Source organism: Rattus norvegicus, chromosome 6 (assembly GCF_021556685.1).
Source record: "Rattus norvegicus strain SHRSP/BbbUtx chromosome 6, alternate assembly SHRSP_T2T, whole genome shotgun sequence".
In the NCBI taxonomy this organism is placed as follows: domain Eukaryota; kingdom Metazoa; phylum Chordata; class Mammalia; order Rodentia; family Muridae; genus Rattus; species Rattus norvegicus.
The window spans coordinates 14,372,697-14,400,646 of NC_141539.1; the positions used below are offsets into that span (position 1 = coordinate 14,372,697).

The window sequence follows — 27,950 nt, forward strand, 5'->3', positions numbered from 1 at the left end:
TAACCAGCTCACGCTGCCAACCACCATGCCTTCTCGTGGTTAGAGCCTTCTCACCGTTAGAGCGAGTTTCGTTTTAAACTCTGAGCTAAATAAAACTTCATTAAGTTACACGGTCAGGTGTTAGTCACGCTGGGGCCTGGGAATGCTCAACCTCTGGGAGTTTATTTAAGCTTGCCGTTCCATAGTTCCCTGGTCTGGGCACTTGACTGGCAATGCCAACGGGAAGGAAAAAAGCAACCAGACAAAGTGAAATCCCGAGGGATTCGAAAGCAGAGGTACCTCTTATTTCCCATGAGGAAAGTGGGTGTGACTGTTTTCAAGTGAACAAATACTTATGACAGTGAGCTTTAAATATTAGGTAAATATTTATGTGGCGCCAAAGAATATGCCCTGTGTATTGTACTCGCACAATACATTAAAAAAAAACCTTCGTGTTCAAAACAGGAAAGAGGAAGCAGCAATTGGTTTCTCCGGAGGGATAGTTCGATGTGTGTCTCCCCAGAGTCACAGCGCTCATCAGTAGGTCCGAGATGAGGCTTGGGAGGGCCTGCATGTTTCATCAAGTGTGTAATCGAATCGGAAGAGTGCTGGTGGCATCTCGAGATTAGCATCTAGAGTTTAATATAAACCCTTTCCATCTTCCTCTCTGAGCAAGCTCTGCTGTGCTCACAGAAGAGTCACGGGCCAAAACTGTAGCTGGTGTATGCTCCCCAGAGCATGAAGACGCCGGGTGTGGATGGAGCAGAGGGTTAGGACACTGGTGTAAACTGAGGCAAAGCAAGTGATTGCTGGACAGCGGGGAAATGAGGCAGACATACCCCAGCGCCACCTGGCTACCTGAGGCTGCTAGGCCCACGTGCACTGTGACTAGTGCTAAGTCTCAGAAAGAATGTTCACTCAGGCAGGATGTTGGCTTGCCTTCTGTCCGCACTCATCCCTTTACCTGTTGAAGTACATGCCAGAGTCACAGGGGAATTAATTCTTGGTATCCAGGAGGGACACACAGAATAAAACATCCCCAGGCTCTCCTGGGAAATTGACCAAGTTGGACACCTGCCAAGGGAAGGGATCCAACCCCCGGTGTGCCAGTCAGTCCAGGGTGAGCCACAGAGGCTCATCTCAGGCTGCATACCTGAGCACTGTGGAGGCTGTGCACACAGGGCCAGCCTGTCCTCTGCCCCCATTCTCAAAATGCGGTGATAAGGCCCACCGGAGGGACGCAGTGCTGCAAGTCTCTACTGGGTGTCTACTTGCTCCCAGGGTTTAGTTGGCAGTTGTGGGAAGAAATAGGCCCAGCCTTCTGGTCCCTTCTCAAATAACTCCGGAGCCTTTCAAAGCCATCGGCACTACAGCCCAAAGAGTTTCAAGGTCACCTACTTCGCTACAAGCCTCATGCCCCATGCTGTCAACGCCAGCTAGTCCAAGGTTCCTGCTGCAACAGGCAGAGTTCAGAGAAGGCTGACATACAGCTAGAACTCACTCCCTCTCTCACATGGGTTAGCCCCTTTCTGCCTCCCTGTGCATTCACAGAACCTTTTAAAATTAACTGCCTGCCCAACTCCCCAAACCACACGGAATTAACTTTTCGGTTTCCATTGGGTTATTTCTTTGCTAAGGCGATTTTGAACTCTAATTTTAAAATCAAGAAGTCATCATCGAGTGTAATGGCACATGACCTGAGACAGGGGGATCAGTGTGAGCTCAAGGCTAGCCTGAGAGAAAACGACGAAACTGTCTTCCCCACCCTCATCCTACCCACAATTAAAAAACAAGTAAAAACCATCATGGCCTCTTCAAAACTTTGTGGAGGCAGGGCAGGGCTCGTAGGAGGTGGACAGGGTGCGATTTATTGTCCGACCCACCAAGGAAAAGCAGTCTTAGAAGTCGGAAGATTAAAGGAAGAAAATAAAAGCAACAGAATCACGGTTTGACAAAGGGTTGCGGGGGAAGAGAAGCAACCAGTAGAGAGAAGTGAGGGTCATTGTTGCTTCACTGAGCAGAGGACCTCGCCTTCCAGCACTGTCACACAGCAAATCCAGCTCAGGGATACACAGGCACCATGGCAGCCTGTCAGACTAGCGGATGACAGGGACGCTTGACCGCAGTCTGCCCTTCTCCAGCCCTCTCAGTCCTGAGGCTCCAAGGATTGACGTTGTCATTTCTGTTCCACATGCCACATTCCCCGGTATCCCCTGCTGCTAGCGCCTGGTTAGGGAAGTGCAGATCCAGTTCCTTTTCTGTAGCATTGTAAGTGAGGGGTTAAAGCCACAGGAGCTCATCCTTTTCTTCTTTCAAATCTCCTGCCTGAGGAAAGGAGGTGGTGTCTCCCCTTCTGCATGCTGTCCCCCTATGGTCTCCCAGGAGGGCAGGGTGACCCTGCTCCTCTTCCACCAAGGCTCTGGGTGCCTTATCTGTGTCGGAGGAGGAGTCTGGTTGGTCTCTGTGTAAGAACCAGCGAAACTGGACATGTCACTGACCAGAAGTTCTCGGGGGCTGATTCTCGTCTGCTTCTTTGCTGCTCACTGGAATAAAATCGCTCCTTTTCACTTTGGAAAGTTTCTTATAAACCTGAATCAGCAAGACCGACTGAACCTCAGTGAAGGACTGATGTCCACTCGAGCGTTGGAATTCCACCCAGCACAACAGAAGGGAAGAAACTAAAGTGTGGGCCACTCTCAGATGCTGACGTGGGGGCGTCAAAAGGCCACGTAGAGACATACAGTTCCACGTAAGTGAGATTCTGGAGGAAGTAAAGTTACAGGCATTGGAAGCCCACCAGTTGCTGATGGTGGGCAGAGAGAGGGTTTGACCATGAAAAGGAAAAGACAAAGGGGTGACTTTGGGGGTGCTCAAAGTATTCCATGTTTTGTGGTAGCTTCCATGACTGCATGGAACATGTTTGTCAAAACACAGAACTAACTTTCTGGGAAGGATGAATTTACTGTACGTAAGTCAATGTTCCATTTAGAAGAAGAAGAAGAAGAAGAAGAAGAAGAAGAAGAAGAAGAAGAAGAAGAAGAAGAAGAAGAAGAAGAAGAAGAAGAAGAGGAGGAGGAGGAGGAGGAGGAGGAGGAGGAGGAGGAGGAGGAGGAGGAAGGAGGGAGGAGGAAGGAGGAAGGAGGAAGGAGGAAGGAGGGGAGGGAGAGGAAGGGGAGGAAAAAGGAGGAGAAGGAGGAAGAGGAGGAGGAGGAGGAGGAGGAGGAAGAGGAAGAGGAGGAGGAGGAGGAGGAAGGAAGAAGGAGGAAGGAGGAAGGAGGAAGGAGGAAGGAGGAAGGAGGAAGGAGGAAGGAGGAAGGAGGGGAGGGAGAGGAAGAGGAGGAAAAAGGAGGAGAAGGAGGAAGAGGAGGAGGAAGAGGTTGTAGGACAGCAAAGGAAGGAGGGCCCACTCCCATCTTGGTCTGCCTGTGTCAGGAGCTGCTCCTGATGAGGAGAGTTGCTGAGGACAACCATCCTAAGCACAGAAACAGCCTGCCACTGAGCACTGCAGTCCAGCCTGTCAGCAGGAAGCTTCCAGGCCTGCTTCCTTCCCTGACGGGCTCCTGCTCCCACCTCACTCCTATGTGTGCCCTCAGGCATCATCTTGGAAGTCCTGGTGCCTTATGCTCCTTCCCAACCTCTTATTGCAGCAGGATTCCCCCCTTCCTAGGCTCTCTCTCTCTCTCTCTCTCTCTCTCTCTCTCTCTCTCTCTCTCTCTCTCTCTCTCTCTCTCTCTGCTTGAAGCAATTCCCATCCTTTAATATATCTATCTCTCTTGCATGAAACCTTTTCTCGTCAGAGTGGACCACAGACATGCTCTCTTCTTTGAACTTCCTGCGTGTTGAAGCCTTTCCTGTTCAGTTTGACATTCACCAGCAGATGAGATCTACATCAAGTGCTTGCTGCTCTCTGTTCAGAGAGGTGGCTCGCTATGTCAGGAAAAGAACTCTTCAGATCTCCTTTGCTTTCCCATCCCCACCCTAACGCCCTCGATCACATTAGCAGTTCCAATCATTGTTAATTGAATAAAACACCCGAGTATTGATGGTAATAGGTAAAGAACATTGTAATCCATCTACTTAGGGCTCGAAATTACTATGTAGCTTCGCCTTCCACTCAACGTGATTGAAATGTCTTTCCACAAAATAAAAGCCATCCGTGCTTCTAAAGAACTTAATAATCCGCGGAGGACCCACAATAGCACAGTAAGTACATATGCTTCCTGGCACGCAACTGTTTCCAAGTGTGAAATTTCTTTCATGCTGCAGCACACCGAGAAGTTACCACTCCCTGTTATTTCTTAATCCTACTCAAACAATATGCATTTCTTTTCTCTTCTACAAGTCTCTGCCATGTATCTAGAGCTAATATTTACCCCTTATGGGTATCTCCTATTTCCACAAATGCTTCAACTAGGTAGGCCAGCCTAACAGTCTTTTAATCCTGCAGAGCACAGCTACATAGAGGGAAGTCACCTGCACTGAACCACTGTGTGCAGGCTCGTGTTACAGCTCATTATACTTCGGTTGTTGTCACAGTAAAGACTAAGTGGACAATTCAATAGTGACAAAGCTTCACTTGGTTCCAGGGGAATTATCTTTCCTTCAGACATTCCTAACAGCACATAGAGGCCTTTTGCCTTGGGATTGAGTTTTCATTGGTAGGGACACCATTAAGTGTTTGTCTCCTATACATGTATCCCGCCCCTTTTGGTACCATCATGGAGTTGTGTCAGGGATGGTCTGTGTGTCAAACTCTTTCTCAGGCCAGAATCACTGGAGACACACAGTGGACAACGTGTGTGTTCCCAAACTCCTTCTGCATGGGAGAAGGTCACCGACAGGGAGAGGGGTAACTGAGATCATCATTCAGTCTGATGTGATACCCTCTAGTTAGAATTAAATATGTGTCTCAGTAGAAGGAGGAATGTGAGAGACACCCAAATGTCACACACACACACACACACACACACACACACACACACACACAGCACTAGGCCTATGCTTCTGAACCTTGAGTATTGCAGGCCCATCAAAGCAGATGGGTGCTCCTTCTCAGGGTTTCTGTTCAGCAAGTTTGGTGTAAGAATCTGAGACTCCATACCCCCAACAAGCTCCTAGAGTATGTGGACAGGCCCAGAACTGAGGACAGGGAGCCTCGGCCATAGGCAGTCCACAGTCTCCTGAGTCAATGGTGTCACTGGCAATGTCTTTGTTAAGTAAAGAGAAACCACTCCAAAGCCCCACATCCAGCTGAGGGCATCTCCAGGGAGACAGCGCCCTGAGAACTTCCAGTAGGAAGTCCCTAGGTGTCAGAGGGGATCCCCGAGGTTAGCTTCTTCCGTCTGCTCTGGAGCTGAGTCACAGTGTGAGTAGGGGACAGACAGAACACAACAAATGGCTGACTAAGAAAACTGCACACACAAAAGGGAAACAGTCCCGGTGAACAGAAAGTCAGATTTGACATCTGCCCGAGGAGCTCCTGCTGTGCACCAGAGATTCCGCCAACCGCTGATCCCTCCCTTGGGCTTGCAGATGGCCAGAGGGTGACTAAATGTAGGCCGAGGCCTGGCATCTCTGTTTTCACTTGGTATCTGTCTCCTTTACTAGCTGAAGCTTCGGGTTACACCCTGCCTGTAGACAGGTTAATCATTTAAGGACTGTCTGTCTAAACGCTGAGGATACCAGACATCAAGATAAGAATAACCAAGATCCCCAGAACAGGAAGGCTTGCAGTCCCATCACCTCATGATGAGGTTACCCTCCTCAGACCTACAGGTTAGAACTGCCCCAAGATGGCGGCTAAGCGATCTCTTTCAGCTGAGGCTGTGGCTGGAGCCACCAGAAAGCCACCTCTAGTGATGGTGATTTCTCAAGAGCTGGCTGAACCTCATAAACCCGACTGGAGATAACCATCAAAGAGCTCAGTTTGGCAAACACTGCTTAACTACGCACACTTCTTTCCACATTTGCTGGGCAGAGGACAGTCTCGGGTATTGGTCGTCACCTTGTTTGAGATGGTCTCTCATGCTCATTACTGCCAAGCTAGATGGACCTACAAGCTTCTGAGGACTCTCCTATTTCCCCCCAGCCTGCTATAGGAGTACCGGGATTTAAGATGTGTTATAGTAGGGCTCTGTGAACACAGATTCAGATCTTCACACTTGTACTTTACCCCTGAGGCATCTTCTGCTCTGGTGACACATATCTCCTGCCTTTCATTTTGTTCCTTCATGGCTTAAACAGGGCGCTCTTGACTGCACCCACAAACCTTCCCAGTGGGCCTGTACTGCATACGTGATCTCTTTCTCTTTTCTCTAGTTTCTTTGAGTAAATGGTTAGAACTGGCTTGTCAGGACTCCCTGAGGTAGGTTGTCACTTCCTGTCAATACCATCCAATCGGGAACAGTTTGTGCCTCCCCAGCCTTGGACAGCGAAGCAAAGCCCTTGTTTGTAGCAAGCCTCTTCCTAGGGCTCTGTAGTGAGAACTTGGGAGCTTTCCCACCATAAAACAGTGATGTTCTGTGATCCCTTCCTACCGTGGGTCTATTGTCAGAGATTTCCATTTCCTGGAAAAGTCTTGGGTCCTCACCTGACACCTTACCACTTCCCCTGTGAATTAACTCAAGAACCAAATCGGAACTCATGGTTAGATTTCAGGGCTTCTAGGACTCAACGAAATCTGCGTTGTCATTCTTACATTTCTTGCCCTTCACCTAGCATAAGGAAATACTTCATAACTGTAGGGAGCGGCGCGGCAGCTGTATGATAATGAGGTGAATCTGGCGCCCTCCTAACAACAGTACTGAGCATGTGTGGGGTTTTGCACCTGTCGTCAGTCTGGCTGGGGCGGTACTATGCTAAATGGGAGTTCATGCCTCGCCAATCTCTGGAGGACAAGTAGCTGGGATGGCAGTGGGGTGACTCGTGCCCCACCAATCCCTGAAAGAAGATTAGCATACTGTTGTGTATATAAGCCGAGCGGCTTTGCTGCTCGGCGTGGTAACACTTAAAGCTGTAACACTTAAAGCTGTAACACTTGGAGCTGTAACACTTGGAGCTGTAACACTTAGGGCTGGCTGCCGCCGCCTCCCTGTATCAACAAAGAAGGTGTCCTGCAGTAAAGGCTGTTGAGAAGAATCCAACTGTGTTGCGTCTTCCTTGCCGGACGAGGTGGGCACGACACATAACAAGTGTGTTAGCTTCATTCCGAAAGCCAAAAGAGATATAGAAAAAGATGTCTGCCTATGTTTCTTCCCTTAAATGTAATTGGTGGCGACAGTAGGTGGGGTGGCAGGAGGGAGGTGGTGAGCAGCCATGCCAAGGAATTCATTTACCTCTTGGAATACGTGACCCCATGCTGAGCCTTGCCTACATCAACTACCAGATGAGGTTCAGGAGACACATGAAAATGCTGAGAACTGATAATCCATGACCCTAGCTCCAAACTCGGGCAACAACACAACCACTTGGACAATAAACCTGTGCCTGGTGCTGCCCAGCCACTGAGCGATGCTTGCTGGGGTGGAGAGAGGCTACCCAGGGGACTCTAATGTGTAGTCCTTGTTGAGGAGAACTCCTATCAGCAAAGATCAGGAGAGATATTTGGGGACAGAGGCGACAACCAAGCCATAGCTCCTGATCCAGCCTCTGTCTGTTACACAGAGGAAATGTTCTGGTTTAACGTCTTCTGTGTTTCCTTACTGGGGGTGGGGATGGCTCAGAGGAGACTCTAGGTTGGATCTACAGTGTGGGAGTTAAGTATGTCCAATCCTTCACACTGTGGTATGACGTTGTCATTTACAAAGTTAGCACTCAAAAATCAAACAATAGTTTTAAATTTTGCAAAAAAAAAAAAACCCACAAAACTCATAATGTTTTAAGTAAACCTACACTTTGTGTTTGACCTCATCTGTAGCTCTTCTGGGGCTGGCAGACCATGGGTTAGGCATGTCTGGGAGGTATTCAGGTAGGAGGAGACAGAGAGGAAAGGAGAAGGGGAGAATGAGGGAAGTAGGAAGAGTCTAATTCACTAAGGGGTCTGCACATGACTATGGCTCTGGTCAGGTGTGTGAGAGTTCACTGCTCTCCTTTGGCTTCATATAAGATGCTAGGGGATTGGTCTTGTGCTTCCGAGTCCTGTTTGGTTCTGAGATTTGCCTGGGATGTACCTCAGAATCACCAGTATGGGGCTGGAGAGATGGTCAGCATGTTGAGCTGGACAATAGTGGTGTAAACCCATAATCCCAGAACTAGGGGACATAGAGACAAGTGGCCTCGGAGCTTGCTGGCCAGCAAGCCTAACCAGAATAGAGAGTTCTAGGTTTAATGAGATACCATATTAAAAGTGAAAAGCAGCAGGAAGACAAACAGGCCAACTTCTGAATGTCACATGTAAATATAGCTAGTTCATACACACAGCCACAGTCGAGCAACACACACTGCCACCACAGCCAGCTACCACCACCCACTGCCGCCAGAATACTAACTGTTCATTTGCATAGACCTTCATGTCTCTAGATGACAATGAGAAAAGGCATCAGAGTTGAGAATCACTTAAAAATCTAAATCAAAGGTTGACAGTTGAGACTAGCTGGTATAGGCTTAGTGTCGAGCTGTCGGGGAATGTCACCTCAAGCATTGCTCAGTGAAGTCAAGAAGGGCAACAAGGTCAACCCCTTTGTCCTTGAAACAAGTGTCAGAAAGCTACCTACCACAAAGAAGACGCTCTCCTACTGTGCTGTGTTCACCCAGATATTTTCTGAGCAAACAGGATCTTGGTAGATTTTCTTGGCACAATATCACTTAAATAAAGCACTTTTAGGGGTTTCTTTCTCTACAAAAGTTGTGTTTCCAGAGTGTCAATGGACTTTCCATCAATCAAACCTTCCTTCAATGTGCATTCAGTGCTATGGGAGGGTACCCTGTGGTGTGTGCTTTTGAAGAGTGCCTAACCAGTTTGGTAATGTTAATAATTATATCTTAATTCAACTATTTGGTAAACCTAAACTCTTTAACATAGCAATTTCAGGGTAAAATAGGGGTTCTTTTGGTTGCTTTAATTTGAACTCTTACCAAGAGAGTCTAGGACTTTCATTACACATCTCACAAAGAGTTCAAACTCCTTCAGAGTTCTTGTTTTCATCCAAGAAGGGGGCTGCTCTATGGCTTCAACCTTCAGGGGGCTCCCTCATGTGGAGCTAGTAAGAGGAAGAACAAGAGTGGCAAGGAGGCAGTGCATGGTGATGAGGACCAAGGTCAGCAGGAGACCAACTAAACAGGACCCAGGCCCTGAGCTGAAGGGCTGGGACAGGCCTGAGCACGGTAAACGTGGCACCGGCAGGTCTTGCCCTTCCTACTTCCCTCTTCCTTGTTAGACCATTGGATTACATTCCTAAAGCCAGCCCCCAAGGGCTATTTCCTTATTTGGCCACTTCCTCATATGCCTAACTTGTTTGTGAGACAAAACACCAAGGTCCAGATATCAAAATTCATTACTTGGCTACACTGGCTAACATGTCCAATCAGGACGTGCCAACTCATCTCAACACAGACTTCCCCCTGTCTCCTTACAAAACAGCCCTGCAGAAACTGTTTGGCTCACGGTTTGAGGGAGTAACAGCCCATCGTGTTAGGAACATGTGACAAATAAGGGACTAGACCTTGGGGACTAGCTTTAGGAATGTAATCCAATGGTTTAGCAAAGGAGAGGGAAGGGTTTGGGGATTTAGCTCAGAGGTAGAGCGCTTGCCTAGGAAGCACAAGGCCCTGGGTTCGGTCCCCAGCTCTGGAAAAAAAAAAAAAGCAAGGGAGAGGGAGAACATTTTCACACCCAAACTCCAACAGTGGCCAAGTGAACGACCCCAGGCAGAAGACCTCAGCCGCATCAAGCAAAGAAAGGCTGAATAAATTAGCTTGGCAGTTCAAGCACCAAGGACTTTTACTGAGAGGACTAGGCTCTCAGAAGTTCTTGATGGATGCCAATCTCCAGGCTTATCCACCAGCAGCCGCTCCCAGTCCCCAAACACATCCTTACCCTGAGCCAAGAGAAGAGTGAACAAAAGACCTCTGACAGACCTAAGGCTGAGCTGTATCCTACAGGACCCCAGCAAGCCCTAGCCATCCTCCTTCTCCACGTGCTGGAAATGGCTTGTTAGACACTTGGCCTGGGGCATCATCAAGCTGGGGATCTGGTAATCCCTGGGGAAACTGGAGCAGAGTCAAGAATAGACTCTGGCAATGACCTTGACAGCTGTTTTCTCCTCAGCCAGCCAGAGTGCCTCATGCAAATGTGACAACTTTATCAACGATCTTCAAAATTAGAATGGGAGAAACAGGAATAAATGAGCTCCCGCAAGAGTAACTCCGTCTGCCAGCAGTTTCATGATCAGCTCTTCAGACTCAAATGAGGACAGCAAATGTGCTCACCCAAAGACCAGACACTGGCTGGCATCCACCACAGTACAATAAATCCCCTATCTGTCATGGAACGACCCTCCCACCCACACACACACACCTTTTTACTTCTTATTTTAAAATTAAGCATTAGTTTTGGGTTAATATACTAATTCATTAAGGGACGGGGGAAATGAAGCTCTAGACAGTTACAGTCTCTGGTCAAAATCATTTTACAAATCAGGCATGGTTCGTAGCACACCTCCCAGCTAACTCTTGGGCCTCAGCCATGAGGTTTGAGGGTTCAAGGTCATCTTGGGGTACAAAGGGAGATTCGGTCTCAAACACAACAGAGAAATGTTAATGCTAAAGAAAACTACCTGACTGTGTCCCAGCCTTTAGCCAGAGGTCTATTCCCTATGTATTTCTTTAGATAAGTTTTTTTTCCATAAAACTCTGAAAGAGATAAAACAAACAAACCCAAAACTTGAATACATCTATCACCATTTGAAAGAAAAAGTCATTTTTAAAAAATCACTGCATTTTCCATGCAATATTCAATAGATTGCTTGTGGAGTTAGAAGACTAATCTTAAAACTGACAAAAATAAGTGCCAAAAATAGAAAAACAACACTAGAAACCGTTGATACAGAAGCTCTACAGGAGCTCGCTCTGTGGCGAGCATTTATTTCATAGCGAATGTAATTACAGAAGCATAAATTGGCTTGGGGACCTTCAGAGACAAAAAGAATTCCAGGCCGGAAAGTGCAGGCTCCGTGGGAACAACCTGAACTGATCATAGCACAGCCCAGGTCCACCGCTGCCTTGCTGTGGGAAAACTCTACTCCAGTATAAGAAGGGAAACACAAGACTTTTGTTTTAAAATTAAAGCGAGACTTGAAACAATAACACTCTTATTCAAGCATGTAGCTTTCAGTAAGATACAGACAGAAGACAGAAAAACAAAAAGAAACAGAGGATGTGAGCAGTTTCTTCTTGGGGACATAAAGTTCCTGATGATCCTAACGGGAACTTCCACATGACAGGCAATCAGAAAAATACACATTTCAATGACAAGATGCCCTGTTATACTAACAGGGGAGGGGCAAAACTGGACCCCTGGCTTTACCGAGTGCTGCTAAGGATATGAACATGGTTTTGTAAGCTGCTACTGGGAGCGTGGACTATCATGGCCTAGTCGAAGGGCAATCTGGCAACCACTGGCTAAGCCTGCATTCATTTCCTACCCATAACCAGTCCGTGAGCACACACCTGGAGGGATGGTATGCATGTAAACCTTGTGGCAGTAAAGAGCTTAAAACATCTTAAAGGTCCACCTGCAAGTGAATAGACTGAAAATGCAGGATAGTGTCCTAGAGGGGGTAGCGGCAGTTAGCATGAATGAACTCGTTTTGTATCAGTGTAGACAAATCTTTAAACACAAAGTTGCTTTTCAAAAGCAAGCTTCAGGCCAGGTTGTGGTATCACTCACTGCTGTCTCACACCTGTAATCCCAGCATTTGGGAGGCAGAAGCAGGAAGATCTCTGTGGATTTGAGGCCAGCCTGGTCTACAGAGACAGTTCTAGGAAGCCAGGGCTCCACAGAGAAACCCTGTCTCAAAAACAAAAAAGTGACAAACAAAACAAAACAAAACAAAACAAAACAAAACAAAAGCAAGTTTCATTCACATGGGTAATACAGCACACTATTTCCCACGGGTTTACAGATACATATACGAAGATTACTTTAAAAATCACATGGCTATGAAAATACCTATTTCAGCTTAATCACCACCACTAGGACAAAGAGCAGAGCCCTCCATGGGCACTGGGACACTTCATCTCTTCAGTATTTCATCCCAACAAAGCAAATTAAAGAGGTCCAAAGCAAACACCGCTTCCTGTGCGTTAACTATGAATCATGGGTAATTAATTCGCTTGTGGCTAAATCATCCTTGCCTCCTCACCTGTGTTTAAGCAATTTCCAACATTCATAAAAGTTCTGTGTGTCCACACACGGTACCCATGTGCTGAATATGAACCACCCATGTTAATGTGTGCTTGCTTGGCACAGTAAACCAGAAAGGCAGATGCAGTTCACGAGCCTACCCACAGTTGCTCTGAGCTGTGGCTAACAGGCAGTATCTGGCACTTACACATAAGGTGTCTACATAGGTGCACAATGCCTGAACACACGGGAGCGGAAAGATGGGCTAGCCTACACCCTGCTCCATTGCCCTCAGGGACCGCATTTGCCCTTCTCCCTCAAGCTGTACTAGGGGAACAGGTTAGAGAAGGAACATACATTTCACAGGAAGAAATTCTAACTCGAAGACAGCAGCCTCACTCTCAAGAAACCCTCAGTTTTCAGTCTATAGAAACTGTCTGGAGAAATACGACTTGGGCATGTCTGGGAGCCTCAATGCCTCCTTTGGATAGGTATTAGGCAAAAAAGCAAACGGGTACGGCAGAGAAGATGGTGGTAGAGATCATGAGACAAAGGAGATCCGGTGTAATGTTCGCAACAGAAGGCGGGGAAAGATCAGATATGTAGAGCCGGGAAGACTCGCGGTAGCATGATATTGTAAAGCCCCTCATTTTCTCGTGAACATTTTGAAACTTTAAGTTTGCAGATTTCTCAAGTGCTATCTTCAGTGGGTAGGTAGGACGTACCATTGGAAGAGTGCCGTTGGCAGACTTGTGCAACCTTCTTGACCAGCAATTTCACAACATTTTGTCATTTTGTGGTGCTGTACCCCATCAGGCACTTTCCACTTCCCCGGGCCCTTGTCCCTGACTCTCTCATTTACCGTCTCTTTGGATATGCCAATGAGATACGAATGCCTGTGAGAACTGGCTTTTCTCACCTGGCATAGTGTCTTTAAGCTTTGTCCAAGTCAGTAGCATGTAGCACCTCTTCTCACCGAATCCCATTCCTTACATGTCCAGACCACACAGTTCATGGTCATTTTCTCAGTACAAATAAATACACTGATCGATGGAGAGTGTTTCAGAGTTTTCTGTCTACTCTATCCTCACAGGCGATGGTTTGGTAGGTGGGAGACCCATAAGGAGGAGGCCGCCTTGAAGAACCCATAAAGTTACTGAACATTCATTATCAAAGAGGTCTTGCTGCTCCTGGCTATGGCAAGTACCTGCAGGCCACACCACAGACTCCAGCCATACAGAGGTTGAGCCTCCTCTGAGGGTCAGCAACTCCCATGGGGGTGCAGCATCCTGCATTGTTCTGGGGCAAGGGCACACTCACGTTTAACCATGCTCTTTCTACAGACACCCCATGAAGCAGACAGGGAAGTATTATACCAGCAAACCCTGCTGGTATCTTTGTCATTTCCTTCTCCATGGCAACCCAACTCTTCCTAAGGCTCCATCATGACTCTGTAAGATTAGGGGGCAGCTGGCTGGAGGCACGACTCACCTTCTCTAACCTTCTTCGAAGAGGTAGAGGATTTATGTCCTTGGAGTTGGTTAGCACTGCCTCCTGGCCCTCCCTTCTTTCCCTGCACATGGGTAGATATTTCAGCAATTCCCAGCATTCCTCACCAAAACCAGAAATTGCTGAGCCAGCACATTCCAATGTTCTGACTTGGATCACGTGTGACTCGAATTATTTCCATACAATTATTTGGATTCAAGAGGGTGAGGCCGGAAAAACAAGTAGGAAAGCCAGCCAGCCATTTGGCAAGGGTAGTTCTACTTGACTGAGTGTGACTCACAGCCACGATGATCTTATCAAGGGCCCTGGAATCCTGCAGTAAGTGGCACCAGGTCATGGAAACGCGTGGAGACCTTAGTCTCCCAAGTCTTATACACAGAGACCTTAAGTATAAGGGATCCTGTTTGCTCTGGAGTGGTTTTTACCAATCCTGGTCACCTTGGCTGTCATTTAGCCACCATTCTATGCCCTGAAAAGGCCTCTGCTGGGCTCACAATTGCTCCTGTCCTTGAAGATGGGAAATTGGTGGTGGCATCAAGGAGCCAAAGTAACCTGTACACGCAGAGCATGCGTAAGTGGCCATCTCTTTGCTATCAGTTTAGGGCAGAAAGAAGTTCTTTGCCAGATAGTCTTCCTCAGCCAGGGCCACCATTCAAGAGTGTTCTTTCCAGTTAAGGAATAACGATAAAACAGAGCCCTCTCACGGGTGACAGGAGGCCTGGACACAAGCACAGAAGGCACTTCCTGCAGTGCCTGGCACATAGACAATGCCCAGTGACAGCTGTGGCTGTGGTACTGTGTAGTGTCAGTCTTCCTGGGCCCTGCTGGAAGACTGGAAGCCTCCCAGACACACCTTCGTCTGGTGCACTGGGTGGCCGTCATTTTCCTGCCTAAAGGAAGGATCCAGTGACCTATACACCTACAGAGCGAGCATCTGCGTGCAGCTCTGCTTAGGACTCCCGCTCTCTCACTGGCTCATAGAGGCTTTGTATGAAGAAGTACAAAGTCTTTATTTTAATGGAGGAAAGAATGAATGAATGTTAGTTTGGCTTAGGGATATTTGTAGCTGTGTTGGGGATCAAAGCCAAGGTGTCCTACATGCCAGGCAAGCCTGGATTAGGGTAAATTTCATTTTGTCCTTCAGCCACAGGAAGGACCCAGGGAGATTTGAGAAGGAGCAGGAAGTTCTTTCTATCTGTGGAAAGAGAAAGGGCAGGAAGACAAGTGTTACCGACATACCATGGGACACCCCTGTCACCATGGTGTGGTCCTCAAACCTAAATGCACAACGATTTGTAAGTGGGGTCACTGGACTGAAGTCTTTTATTTTTGTTTAAGGTTAGGATGAATTTACATAAGGCAGAGAGCAGAGACATACAATTGTGTGAGCAGATGACTCTTGACGACTGTAGGCAGCAGCGTGACCACCCTTTAACTTGAGCTGCCTCTTACCTATTCAGTCAAAGTTCAGAGGTCAGCGACCTCAGCTGAGGAGATAGAACACATCCTTTCTCTATGGTCCTGAAACCCCAAGGCTGCGTGCAACACCAGAAGCTCATAGCCAGGGCTAGAAAGATGATTCAACAATTAAGAGCACTTTCTGCTCTTGCCAAGGACCAGGTTCAATTCCTATCACCTACACACAGTTCACCACTATCTATATCTCTAGCTTCTGAGAGAATCTAATGCCCTCTTCGGGCCTCTCTGGGCACTTGCACACACGTGGTAAACATGCACGCTCACACACACACACACACACACACACACACGTGCGTGCGCACACACACAAAATAAGAAAATAAATCTTAAAAAATTATGGTAGCCAGGAGTGGTAGTGCGTGCCTATAATCATAGCATTTGGGTGGCAGAGGCGGGATGCCTTTGAGTTTGAGGCCAGCCTGGGCTACATTTTAATGAGTCTCTACCTCAATGAAGTCCAGATGCAGGGAAGAACTGAGTCATGGACTAAGTGACTCACCCCCACAGAGCTCCACAGTTAATGAACCCAGGCACACGTAAGCATGTGATAGCCTCTAGGGATGTCCATGGGCACCAGATGGACCCAGAATGCCTGGCTCCTTCCCATACTGAACTCAGCCAATATCCATGTCTTTATGTTTGAATAAACCATATCTCTGTTTGGGATCTGAGTTATTAAGACCTGGGAGCAAATGGTGCTTGCTTTTGCACTTTGGCTGGGACAATTCCATCCTATGTGTTGACTTTCTATCCAGGACGGATTCACTGTGCGGTGGCCCCAGAGCTCCTCTCATTTATTGACAGGTTTTCAAATCCTGATGTCTATGGAGAAGTTTAGGTTCCTCCGTTCTCTCCAAAGTCATCTGAGATAACAGAATGAAAACCATTTTCAGGGGAAAAGAAGTTTCTGGAAAGAAGTAATCCTGGTCTGTGTCATGTCAACAATTCTGAGTCTCTGTAAGAAGCCCAGTTTTATCCTGTGGGTGTGAATTCAAACTATTCTTCAGGGCTGAAGTTCAGATGATACACCCCTCTTGGAGCCCTTCCTTGGCCCCTAGCTAGCCAGGTCTACTGAGAATGCCTATGGCCTTTGTCACGCACACTCTACAAGTGTGTCTGCACGCAGCTCTCATTGCTCTCTTGCTGGATGACTGATGGCTCTGTACACAGAAGCATAAAATAATTTTTAAATAAAAGAATAAATGAATGAGTGTTACTTTGCCTTAGTGTTTGCGGCAGTTGAAGGGTTGAAACCAGGGTCCTGTGCACGCAAGGCTGGCACAGTTTAGGGTAAATTTGATTGCAGGGACTTTCCCTCCTGCAACATTTAAACACAGTAAGATCCTACAACAGTTTCTGAGGACCAGCCAGCTCTCCACTGCGGACCACATATTCCAAGATGCAATTGGTCTCTTCAGGTAAAATGATTTACCAACTTAGAGCTTGCTGTAAATGTTGAAACAGGTTAAAAAAAAATAAGCCAAGCTACGTACACTTGTTTAGTTTTAAATGCAGAAATAAAAGGTCAGCAGCAAGTTAGTTCTGGGGAGTGGACTGGGGATAGGAGGTTGGGAATTCAGACCACACTTTATACCGTATCTTAAAGCTCTCTCAGACATTGTAAAATGTCTTAGCCAAAGCATATTATGTTTAAAAGTGAGGTTTTCAGTTTAAAGGCATGCGCACTTATTTAATCATGCACTAGAATACATCTCACTGCTGGAAAAAAAATGGAGTTTCAAGATTAAGTGACTTTCTCTTAAAGTCAGAAAAGAGTACATTATGCAACAAAACATGAGAGAGAGTGGGATGGTAATCAAGTTTGATTCTCCTTCCTCATCATTAATCTACCGGTAACATATTAAGTGCACAGCCTGGACCAGCCCAGGTCCTACTGTGAGACCCTTCACATCGCAAGGGCTGTGTGCTCTCCATAGGTGACAAGCTCCACAAAGACATCAACACCATTCAATAATGAAATGTGCAAGCGTCTTCCTGATCTCCATTCACCTCAACAGACTGGCGGGCAGAAACGGGTTTCTTAACATTTTTCTCCCGTTTGCACTGGTTAGAAATCAAATCGAATGACAGTGTGATGATAATATTTTATTTTCTGAGGCATCTCAGGAACATGGAGACAGATAAGTACTGTCTTTGGCCAAAACCAATTCTTTAGTGTTCTTTTTTTCCCTCTCTTTCTTTAACTTATGTCGTGCAGTGATTCATTTTTATAACACTTGAGAGAGAGAATCGATGTCTTATATGGACTGCCTTGGATGACTAGGAAAAATAAAAAACAATGTCTGATTCCTACAGATCTTTCTCTAAGCAAGAGTGTTCACACTCTTGGACTATACCAAGAGCACTTAGATCTGTTTTTCCAAGACTTTGCTTTGACAGCTCTTTGGAAAGATGGCATCAACTTAGATAAAAATTCAACTACCTATAGCAGCCTCTTGCCTGGCTCTCCAGCAACAAGAGCCTTTCAGCCTGTCAAGCGGGCTGTGAATTTATTGCATCCCAGAAACTACCGGGCAGAAATGGCTGTCAGCCTGGCTTCAAATCCTAGGGTTCAAGTGGACCTTCAAAGTCGGCTAGTCAACAAGCTTCCATCCCTTGGAGTCCCTGTGTGGGCTGTCTCTGTGTGCTCGCACAGGATGAGTGACAGAGCTCTGAAGGTCCTCGTTCACTCAGGTGATGGGTCTCTGCTGTCTAAATCCCCTTTCCCTCTCTCTCCTAACTCAGCCTCCTATCCCCTAAAGCTCGGCTGAAGCCCCGGATGCTTTCCCCGATCTCCACGGGCTAGTCTGTCTTTCATGTCTGTCCTGCCTGCCCGGTACTTGGCACACATTTCACGTGGGTCTTTGCTATCCTTCAATCTAATCGTTAGGTTCCCAAGGCAGGCCACAACCTTTCCTGCCATCTGCCCTCAGGGCACCTTGTACCATACACTAAGATATCCATTAACTATGCAACTACGTCTCTTTCCCTAACGGGAGCACGTGGCCCTGCTTGGGTGAATTTGGAAGTCATGTATTCACGGGCATCAGTTAAGTTTCCAGTCACTGGAGTTCATTCAGTGAACAGGCGGATGTTAGAGTATGAGATGGGTGTGAGGGCTGTGTGAATATTTGTTTTTGTGATGTGTGTATGGAGAGGATGGGATATTGAACCAATCCAAGCCTGTATGAGTATTTGCGAGTATGCAGTTATGTGTTACACAGTGTGTGTGGGCACACGACTCTGTACGCATGTACCGGCAGACATGCTTCCGGACACAAACGATCGTCTTCGTTCTCATTCTCATCAGCCTCCTCTCTAGTCTTCCCATGCTACCCGAATTTACTCGGCCGGAGATCTCCAAGTATTTCAAACACCAGGAAAACATTTTATATTTTTCTTTCTTTTCCTCCCAGCCCTCCTTCCCTCTCTCTCTCCCTCCTCCTTCCTTCTCTCCCTTCCTTGCTTTTCTTCCCCCTCCTCCTTTTTTCAATTTTTTTTGTTTGTTTTTGTATAAAAGGTTTTCTATGTAGTCTTGGCTGTCTCGGAACTCACTCTGTAGCCAGGGTCACCATGAACTTAGAAGTCCCGGCTCTGCCTCCCAAGAGCTGGGATTAAGGGCCTGAACCACTCCTGCCTGACTATGTTTTTCTTATATATTATAGGCATCTATTCTTAGCAATCTATGCATTAAATATTAAAGGCAAATCTGTCTGTGTGTGTGTGTGTGTGTGTGTGTGTGTGTGTGTGTGTGTGTGTGGAGAGAATGGGATATTGAACCCAAGTCAAGGTAAGAAACACAGGCCCCGGAAGAAGACCTATCATTTAGTCTTCAAGTCTCAGGAGCCCGTCTTGTTTACCAGGTGCTACATATGGACTCCGCTTGGCAGACCACTTTCCTCAGGCCTAACTGTCTCTACTCTGCTCTCCCTTCTGACTCCGAGAAACACGCCCTGCTGAGGGTTAGGGCTGGAGGAATTGAAGCAAACGCAAGCAATGAATTGGGTGTTAGGTGTGTGTCCTTTTGCCCATGATTTGTGTTGCCGTTGCTGATTTCTAGGAGGTAGAAAGTTCTAGAGGAAAAGAAGAAAGCAGTGGGTGCTGAGCTCTGAAACATTAGGCCACTGGAGTAAGATGGCTTCGGGAGGTCAGACTTGGGACAGAGGAGAACCCGCCTTTGTTCTCTGCATGTAGTTACTTTGCAGTTCATTGGTGGGGAAGCTCAGTGAAGAGCTGGACTCTGGCCACGCCTCAGAAATGGCAGCAGATGCCTTCAGCAACGGACAGCAACCCCGCCTTTGAAGCCGCACTTGCTAACTGTGCTTACTTGGCCTCCATTTCCTCCTAATGACACAGACTTGAAAACAGCTGTGAGAGTCTTAGACATCTGCTCAAGATAGGTGTCCAGATTGCCTCTTCAAGGAGAACATGGCAGGAGGTGAGGGAAAGCAAAGCAGGTCACCTAAGCTCAGTGCCACAGAGCAGCACATCATACGGCAACTGCGCCGTGAAGCCACTGTCTCCTGTCTGCCACTACTAGAGAGTCACCACATCAAAGCCCGAAGGACCCCAGTGACACTTCACACTACTGTCTGCGCTCACACCCACTCTGCCCATCAGCTGAGGGCGGCCCAAGGGACCGGACGAACGACTCCAGGGCTGAAGGCATGAGGTCTGATCCCTAAGGTTTTCACTTTCCTATCTAGAAGGAAGCACAGGGAAGAGTTTCAGCCTGGCACTTCCTCTTTGTGCCACGAGAGCTCCACATTAGGGCAGTGGGGTTGGATGAGGTCAGAGCCAATGTACATGGAGCCTATGGCGTCAGATTCCAGAAACTTGCTTCAGCCATACACGCCGAGGGCAGAGAGCTCAGTAAGCAACCAGAGAGCTTCCTGCCAGACCCTACTGGGTGAGAAGGCTGGCTCCTGCCCTCCGGGGCTCAGGATCTCGTGTTTGGCCGAGGAAGAGCAAGTTTCTTCACTGTGAGGGCCCTTGGGCATTTTGTCCTGAAATCCTCTGAATATGGCGTGGTAGTGTGTTTGTGGTTCTCGTCAGCCAGGAAAGGGTGGTCCAAGTGACAAGGACAGAAGAGGGACCCCCACATTAGGAAGGAATGTAAATCAAAGTCACATAAGGTTTACTAACTGTATCAACAGCTGCCACTATGATTGGTGGGGACAAGTGACATATCCGAAAGTGTCCAAGATGCCAAGTCACAGAAACAAGGGGGGGAACCCCCAGGGACAAGTACGGAGCAAATAAACAAAATGGATTCCAACTGAACTCGGGGCGTACTTGGCTTTTGTGTGTCTCCGCAGTCCCTTAGGGACTGTCCCTTTCACATTGTCCTTTCTTTGAGGATAATCTATACAGTCATCTTAACTCTCAAAAAAATCCCACAAGATGAGTGGACTGAGAGACAGAGCCCTCCAGCCGGCTGTCCACACCAGCCCTCCGTTTCTACAGCCTTCCCCGGAGGCTCTCAACACTCCTGTCATCTCCAGGGCCAGGTGTAAACAGAGACAACCACCCCTCATCGCTAGGATGGCTAAGAACACAGGGAGAAGGAGAGGGGGGAGACTGAGCCTGGACCCTCTGAGTGGCAGTAATGGTGGGTGAGTCACAGAGATGCCCTATGGCGGGAGGGAAGCTCCAGATAGAACCCGTGCTGCTCCCAGATTCCTGTAGTCACTCCCTCAGCTTCAGTTTCTGGCGTCAGGAAGAGGTGGGTATCTAGCCTGCAGAGTCAGGGTGCTGCCGTCCTCCAAAGCACACAGTGGGACCTCAAGGATGGGAACTGTTATTACAACCTTGACGTGCACCCCAGGAGACTCAAACCAAACCACCGAGAATATGGAGCCTGTCAGGCCTTAGCCGTTACCCATAGCATGTAGCTTGAGTTGAACTTCAAGAAACAGGAAGCAGTGAGTGGACTGTGCAGGCCAACAGACACAGCTAAGGTGGGGACAGCCACTAGATCTGCCATGACATCTGAGCATGTGTCTTTATTTAAGTCCGATTATAGAACTATACGCAAAGTTAGGCTGGTGAACATGTCTATTATCCTACTACTTGGGAGGCTGAGGCAGGAGCATCACTTTGCCTTCAGGACCATTCTGAATTACATAGTGAGTTCCAGGCTAGCCAGTGCTCCAGAATGAGACCATCTCAAAAAACAAAAACAAAAACAACAAAAAACTAACCAACCAACAAACAAAAACCCCAAACAAACAAATCAAAACCAAAGCCAGAACAAATATATAAATCAATTGAATTTAATATTAATTGAAATGAGTCGAATCTTTTCTTCCCAGACAATGCGGACAGTTTTTTGTTTGTCCGTTTTTTAAAGTTACACACATTTTTAGGACTCACTGCCAAATAAGCCCAGACAGGCAGGCCTAATTCTCTGGGGTCCAAGTCTGACTCGGGATTAATGGGGAGACTCCATGTTACGATTCGCAGGTATTTGTAGATTCCTGCTACAGCACGAACATGTGAGAGCAGCAGAACTTGTGGGTTTGCTCCCTGCCCTGTTTAATAAGAACAGGCTGTGGTTTGGAGGAAATCTGTCAGAACCAGGACACGGCATCCCCAGTCCCAGTGGAAAACCTCCCAAAGCTAAACGTGGCTGTGAGATATTCGGCTGCTAAGAAATACTGAGGGGGCTGGAGAGGTGTCCCATGCCTGCAGTCCCCGTTCTTGGAAGGCTGAGGCAGGAAGACCAGTCTGAGGCCAACCTGGGCCACACGGTATTTAGTAAAATCTTTCCGAAAGAGAGAAGGAAAGAAAATGTTGGGGTGGGGGAGGGTAGACGGGGAAGGGAAGGGAGAGGACACAAAATTCAGAGAGGATGTAAAAAGGAAGTGAGTCGGGTGGCTGCCTGGCTGCATTCCCCAGTGTTGTGAGCTCACAAACCTGACGACACTTCCTGAAGGTGTCCACCCAGACTGGCCACAAGGGGGCATGAGAGCCAACGTCTTGGCTTTTGTTTTCTTTTTTCCCCCTGGATTCTCTCTGACTGAGAACACATTGGGGGAGGACCCAGAGGGCAGAGGCACTACTGGATGAGTCCTTGTGGCTCAGTGCCACAGGAGCAGTGACTCAGGCACTTCATCCTTGGGTGTCTCAAAACCGTGCGAGAGCCGGCACAAAGGTCTCCCTCGCTTTCTAAGCACATTCCTGCTCTGCCTGTGAATTATTACACCGGGGACGGGGAGGAGGGCGGAACAAACCAGTATCCTAAACTGACACTAGCGGCGCAAACCCCGAAGGAGTCTGTGGTGGGTATGGAGCAGAGCGCAGGTCCATCTTCAGGGGGTCAGGTCAAGGTCAAGATGGTGCCCTTGGCATAAATGACGAGAGTGGCTGGCTCTCAATGCCTGGTTTCTCAGGTAAGAGCCAAGCCTCATATACCTGGCTGCAGGCTGGCTTGGGGACTGTCGTACCAGACCATCGGCGTGGTGGAACTTTCCAATCAGCAGAACACTGCCCCAAGACCATATCTGGACTTAAACCTCAGGCATCACCAGGCACCACCAGGCAGCGTGGCAGAGGTAAGACAGGCTCATCTTAAATCACAAAAGGTTTCCAACTGTCCGCTGACCCAGCATCTGAGTCAGGCTGTTATTTCAAGTTCAGCTAAGTCCTCACTTTGTTGAAAGATTTTTGAGGGAAATTACTATTTTATTTATAAACTTGCAGTAGAATATGAATTTCGAAGTATTAATATTTCTGTTTGACATTGGGATGAGATGTTACTTCAAAGATGTTCCTACCTCAAGGCCTCTCTAGGAGGAGGTGTCCTCAGCGCAAGGCTCCTCTCAGAGGAGCCTTCCCTCTGCCTCTCTCACTTGTAGTACATGGGACAGTGTTAGGCCAATAAAATGCAACTCACTCAAAGAAGGATGGAAAATAAGCTCTTTAAATATCTGAACTGATAACATACATCCAGACCTGTAACATTCATCAGATAACAAAAGCCCCCGTGAACACTCACTTGGCAATAACACGCAGCCAAGGGCTTCAGGGCCTCTGCTTTTGAGCTCTGCCTTGCCTCTCATAGACAACAGACCACTTGTGATCTTCAGTGTTAGTATCTTTTTGGCAGAGCAAACCTTGGTAATGCTGATAAGGTGACGTGAACTCACTCTTGTTGGTCCTTGTCACCGGCGCTCCTTGTACCGGGCCGCATTGCTCTTGTGCCCAGATTTCAGTTTTGCTAGCAATGTGTTTGATTCCTTCTTTACATTCAACTTAGTTTTCATGAAGCATTTCTCGCACTCACTTTACTATGTACGGTTAAGCCACAGTTATGTGATCATAGTAAGAACAGTAAACACAAGGGACTGTTGACCTAACCAGAATGATGGGGCACCGCGGAACGTCGAAGGAGCGTGTTCAGGAATTACACCGCCGCCAAGGGCCTGCGAGGAGGCCTCGAGTACTCCAGGAGGAGTGGGCACAGCAGCGGCTGGCAGCTTAGGACAGTAGTGGCTACCCTGTGGTAGAAAGGCCTCAAACGCTGCAGGCTCGGCCTTCGTGAAACAGAAAATCTGAGCTGAAATGGTGGTGCACGCCTGTGAGCCAGCAGCTGGGAGACAGAGGCGGGAGGGTCAGAAGTTCAAGGCCAGCTTCAGCTACCTATTGAGTTCAGGGTTGGGGCAGGGGGGCAGCCTGTGCTATGTGAGTCCATGTGTCAAAACAAAAACAAGAGAAATAAGAGAAGTGAAAAAAAAAGGAGAGGAAGGGGGAGGGGAGGGATGTGCAGGGGGGAGGGGAAGGAAAGCAGAGGGGAGGTGAAAGAAGAGGGGAGAGAAAGGGGAAAAGGGAGGAGAACAGGGCAGGGGAAGGGCAGAGAAGAGGGGAGGGGAGGAGGAGAAGGGGAAGGCAGGGAAGGAGAGGGAAGAGAGCAGTAGGCAGGGGAGGGGAAAGGGATGGGGGTGGGGAAGGCAGGACAGGGGACAAGAGGGGATGGGAGAGGAGAGGAGAAGTGAGGTGAGGAGAACAGAGAGGAAAAAAGATGTGAGGTAAGGAGAGGGGAGAAGAGGAAAGAGAGGAGAGGAGAGGAGAGGAAGTACTTCCTCCGATTCCAAGAGGTCTCTGAAAAGCACCCCAAGCACTGTGCTTTTGTTACAGGCAGCCTAGTGACCCTGGGGTCAAAAATCTACTCCAAGTAGCAAAGAAAAGAAAGTAGCACCATTTGAAAGAAGAATTTTAAAAGACAGCATGGGCGTGTATCCCTCAGGCCTTCGGGCAACAGGCAACCACGGTTTTAACTGGGACACAAAAGTACGAGGCAGGAAGGGAAAGGAAGGATTCCACTGCCTTTCCTGGGAACTTTGCTCATCAAAAAGATACACTCTCACGAAGTGAAAAGTCAACCCACTTGCTTGGCAAAGACCCAGGTCTGTGGGGGCTTCCAGTGAATCAACAGGGAACAGACAGGGGATACCATAGAGTAACCGCTGAAAGCCGGAAGCAGGCCCCATCCCCAGGAAAAATCCCCCTGCGTAAGAGCTACACAGGAGAAATGCAAAGCTGTCAGGGAAACAGAGACTCGGCCCGCATGAAGCCCGGATGAGTCTTTAAGAATCTGTCAATCTAATGGTGTTGGTACATCTGCTTTCTCAGTACTTAGGAAGCTGAGGCAGGAGAATGACAAGTGCCAGCCAGCCTGGGCTACATAAATAAACTTTAGGCTAGCGGTGACTCGCAATCTAAAAAAGAAATCATAGTAGAAAATATTCAAACAAACAAGCAGCATGCTACATATATACACACAGTGAAAGATCGGAAAAGAGGGACTCAGATACTGTGTACCACAATATTCAACGCAGTGTTAACCTCAGTAATAGCAAGGAAGAAAAGAACTCAAATGTACACCAACGGATCAACAAGATGTGGTCTGTACATGGTGGAATATCACTTAGCCTTAAAAAAAATAGGAGATGCTGAAACACGTTACAGCACGGAAGAGACCTAAGGCTGCCACACGGAGGGGCCGACCTCATTACAACCAAACACCATGACTCTAACTGTTCTGATCAAATCCACGTGAACATCGTGGATGATGGCTGCCAGGGGTGGGAGAGACAGGGAAGGAGGTAAGTGGAGTGTTTGAAAGCTCTGGTGTTTCTGTTGGGAGAGGTGAAGCGTTTAAGATGGGTGGTAGTGAAGACTGTTCTCGAAAGGGAATATTTAAACATCTTTACACTTAAATGGCAGATTCAATGTTATATGTGTGTGTGTGTGTATATATATATATATATATATATATATATATATATATATCATATACAACTCAGAGCAGCTAAAAATGGGAAAGAGATGAGTAACACTCGGTTTGGCAAGGGTGTGCAGCAGCTGCCTGTCTCAGACACCAGGCGGCGGGAGCAGGAGCCATGGGTCACTCGGAACACGGTATTTACCAAGGCTGTGCGGCTGAGGGCTTTGAGACTCAGGAGGCACACGGTCAACATCACCGCACACCTTTGCACACCAGCACCCCGAACCCCACTATTCACTGTGATGTTTTACTGCACAATCACTGGACTGAGGAGCACTGCATCCCCACTGATAGTAGGGCGGCGGATGGATACAGTCAGCCACAGGCTACCGGACAATAAAAACGAGCAAGCAATAAACAGCCTGCGCCAGTATCAGAAGCCTCCTGTTCGGTTAGAGAAAGAAGATGTGAAAGAGGGTGTTCCACGGGAATGTAAGGAAAACACATTCCGTTCTTGGAAGCCAAGCAGGCGGGAGGGGGTGGGCTGGGAGGGAGCCTCTCCGGGACGAGCCCTGCTCCGCTTCTCCATCTGGATGCTGAGTATCTTCCCTCTGTGAGGGTTTGGCAAGCTGCACACTTGGGGGCATTTTTCTGTCGATGCTACTTGAATAAAAACTTAGCAGAGCTGCCCTATGCTGTGCTACATGCAATGAAGCATTCACGATAGCCTTCGGGACCCAGAGTGTGGGGAACATACGCCCTATTGGAACGCTGGCAGTGCAGAGCAGAGCATGCAGTTCCAAGCAGAGCGGAAGGCACCGGCAGGAAGCTTTATACAAGGGCCAAGTACAGGTGAGCCAGCCAAAGCTACCGGAAGGCGTTTTAGCACGTTTTCCTCGTCAAATTCATTCTGGCATCTAATCACATTTGAATGTCCGAGAATATTCACCTGATCGCTAAGCTCCATGAACTCAGACAGTCTGTGTGCTTTCTCTAGAGCAGATCACAGTGCAGAGCCACATGTGTCAAATACCAAAGCCATTTGTTTAATTACAGTACATCCTAATGCTAAAGCTGTTTAACAGTAAGGAAAGTTCAGGGAGTTACAAACAATAAATCCCCAAACTGCACAGTGTGTGTGTCTGTAGGTAAAAGCATCACTTGAGCCCCGGAGTTCGAAGCCAGCCTGGGCAACATGTAAAGAGCCTATCTAAAGGCAATAAAGATCAATCAATCAAAATGAGGGCAACGGCGGTGCATCTACGCATAGATTTAAAGCGAGGCTGGAGAGATGGCTCGGCGTAGGGTCCGAGCTGCTTTTCCACAGGATGTAAGTTTGACTCCCAGTCCCTATGTTGGGTGGCTCACAACCACTTGTAACCCCAGCTCTGAATATCCAACTCCCCCTTCTGACCTCTGTGGGGACAAACACACACACACACACACACACACACACACACACACACACACACACGAAAACAAATTTTTAAAAAGCTTAAAGCATGCTAGATGTTAGGTAAACCAAGTAACGTCCCTAGTTTTTGTTCTAGAACTCCCAACCAGGGTCTTCGGGAATCTCAGAGTTGGTGTCAATGTCAGGGAAAATATGTGAAGTACAGATAAGAAAACAGGTAATCGGGGACACAATTCTGTGCCTAGCCACATCTGAACAAGCATGGCAAGTGGCCTTCAGCTAAACCTGTGGGTGCTGTGACCCAGAGCAGGGCAATGGGTAGGAGAAACATAGACCCCTCCCCTTGTCTCAGCTCCTCAAACATCCCTATAGCCACCTCCTGATGAACTACTACAGGGGCAGCTCTGTCTCTCACCTGCAACCTCTTTTGTACCTACAGATATTTGAGGCACACAAAGCGGACCGTACGACGGATACATTAAGTGGAATCCAGACTCCATGAGTTATCTGTCGATGGTAGTCTCCCTAAGTCAATCATGGTACAGCCAGGTCCATGAGCAACCTGCAAGTGCGAGGCCATCTTCAGACTCTGTAAGAGGCATCTGCAGTAAAGGCTGGCCAGCAGGAGCCTCTGGGAGTTTCCTGAGTGTGGGCAGACAGTCTGGATTTAGGAGTCATTTCCTGTGCTCGTGAGACTCATTGGATATACAAAGTGAACCACCAGGCACTATTCTGGATCTGTCATTAACTATGCAATTTTGGTCACATTTTCTGAGTACCCTCAGCCTCCACCCCATCTTTGAACCAATAAACAGTAGCAGCCTATCTTCAGACTTATCACCCTGTGACTCTCTAACCCATGTGTTTTGCCAACACCAAAGTCAACCCCCTTTAAACTCACCCCATGACATCCTGTTCTGCTATCTTTAGACTCCATGGGCCCTCACTTTTCTTCTGGTGTATCACACAGCATAATAATCAGGTGACTGAATTGGGGGTGT

The 27,950-nt window shown here is 47.8% G+C and overlaps 1 protein-coding gene and 2 long non-coding RNA genes across 5 annotated transcripts in view; 2 read left to right on the top strand and 1 right to left on the bottom strand.

Moving 5' to 3' along the window:
- Positions 1 to 27,950, bottom strand: part of Prkce (protein kinase C, epsilon) — a 489,745-nt gene that overhangs the window by 191,953 nt on the left and 269,842 nt on the right.
- On the top strand, positions 15,598 to 22,058 carry LOC148005046 (uncharacterized). Its single transcript, XR_015622673.1, has 2 exons — positions 15,598 to 19,048; positions 19,320 to 22,058. It is a non-coding gene; the product is annotated as an uncharacterized LOC148005046 (long non-coding RNA).
- On the top strand, positions 22,584 to 27,774 carry Prkcel1 (protein kinase C, epsilon like 1). The gene is given in 2 exon segments (NR_144425.1): positions 22,584 to 22,863; positions 27,389 to 27,774. It is a non-coding gene; the product is annotated as a protein kinase C, epsilon like 1 (long non-coding RNA).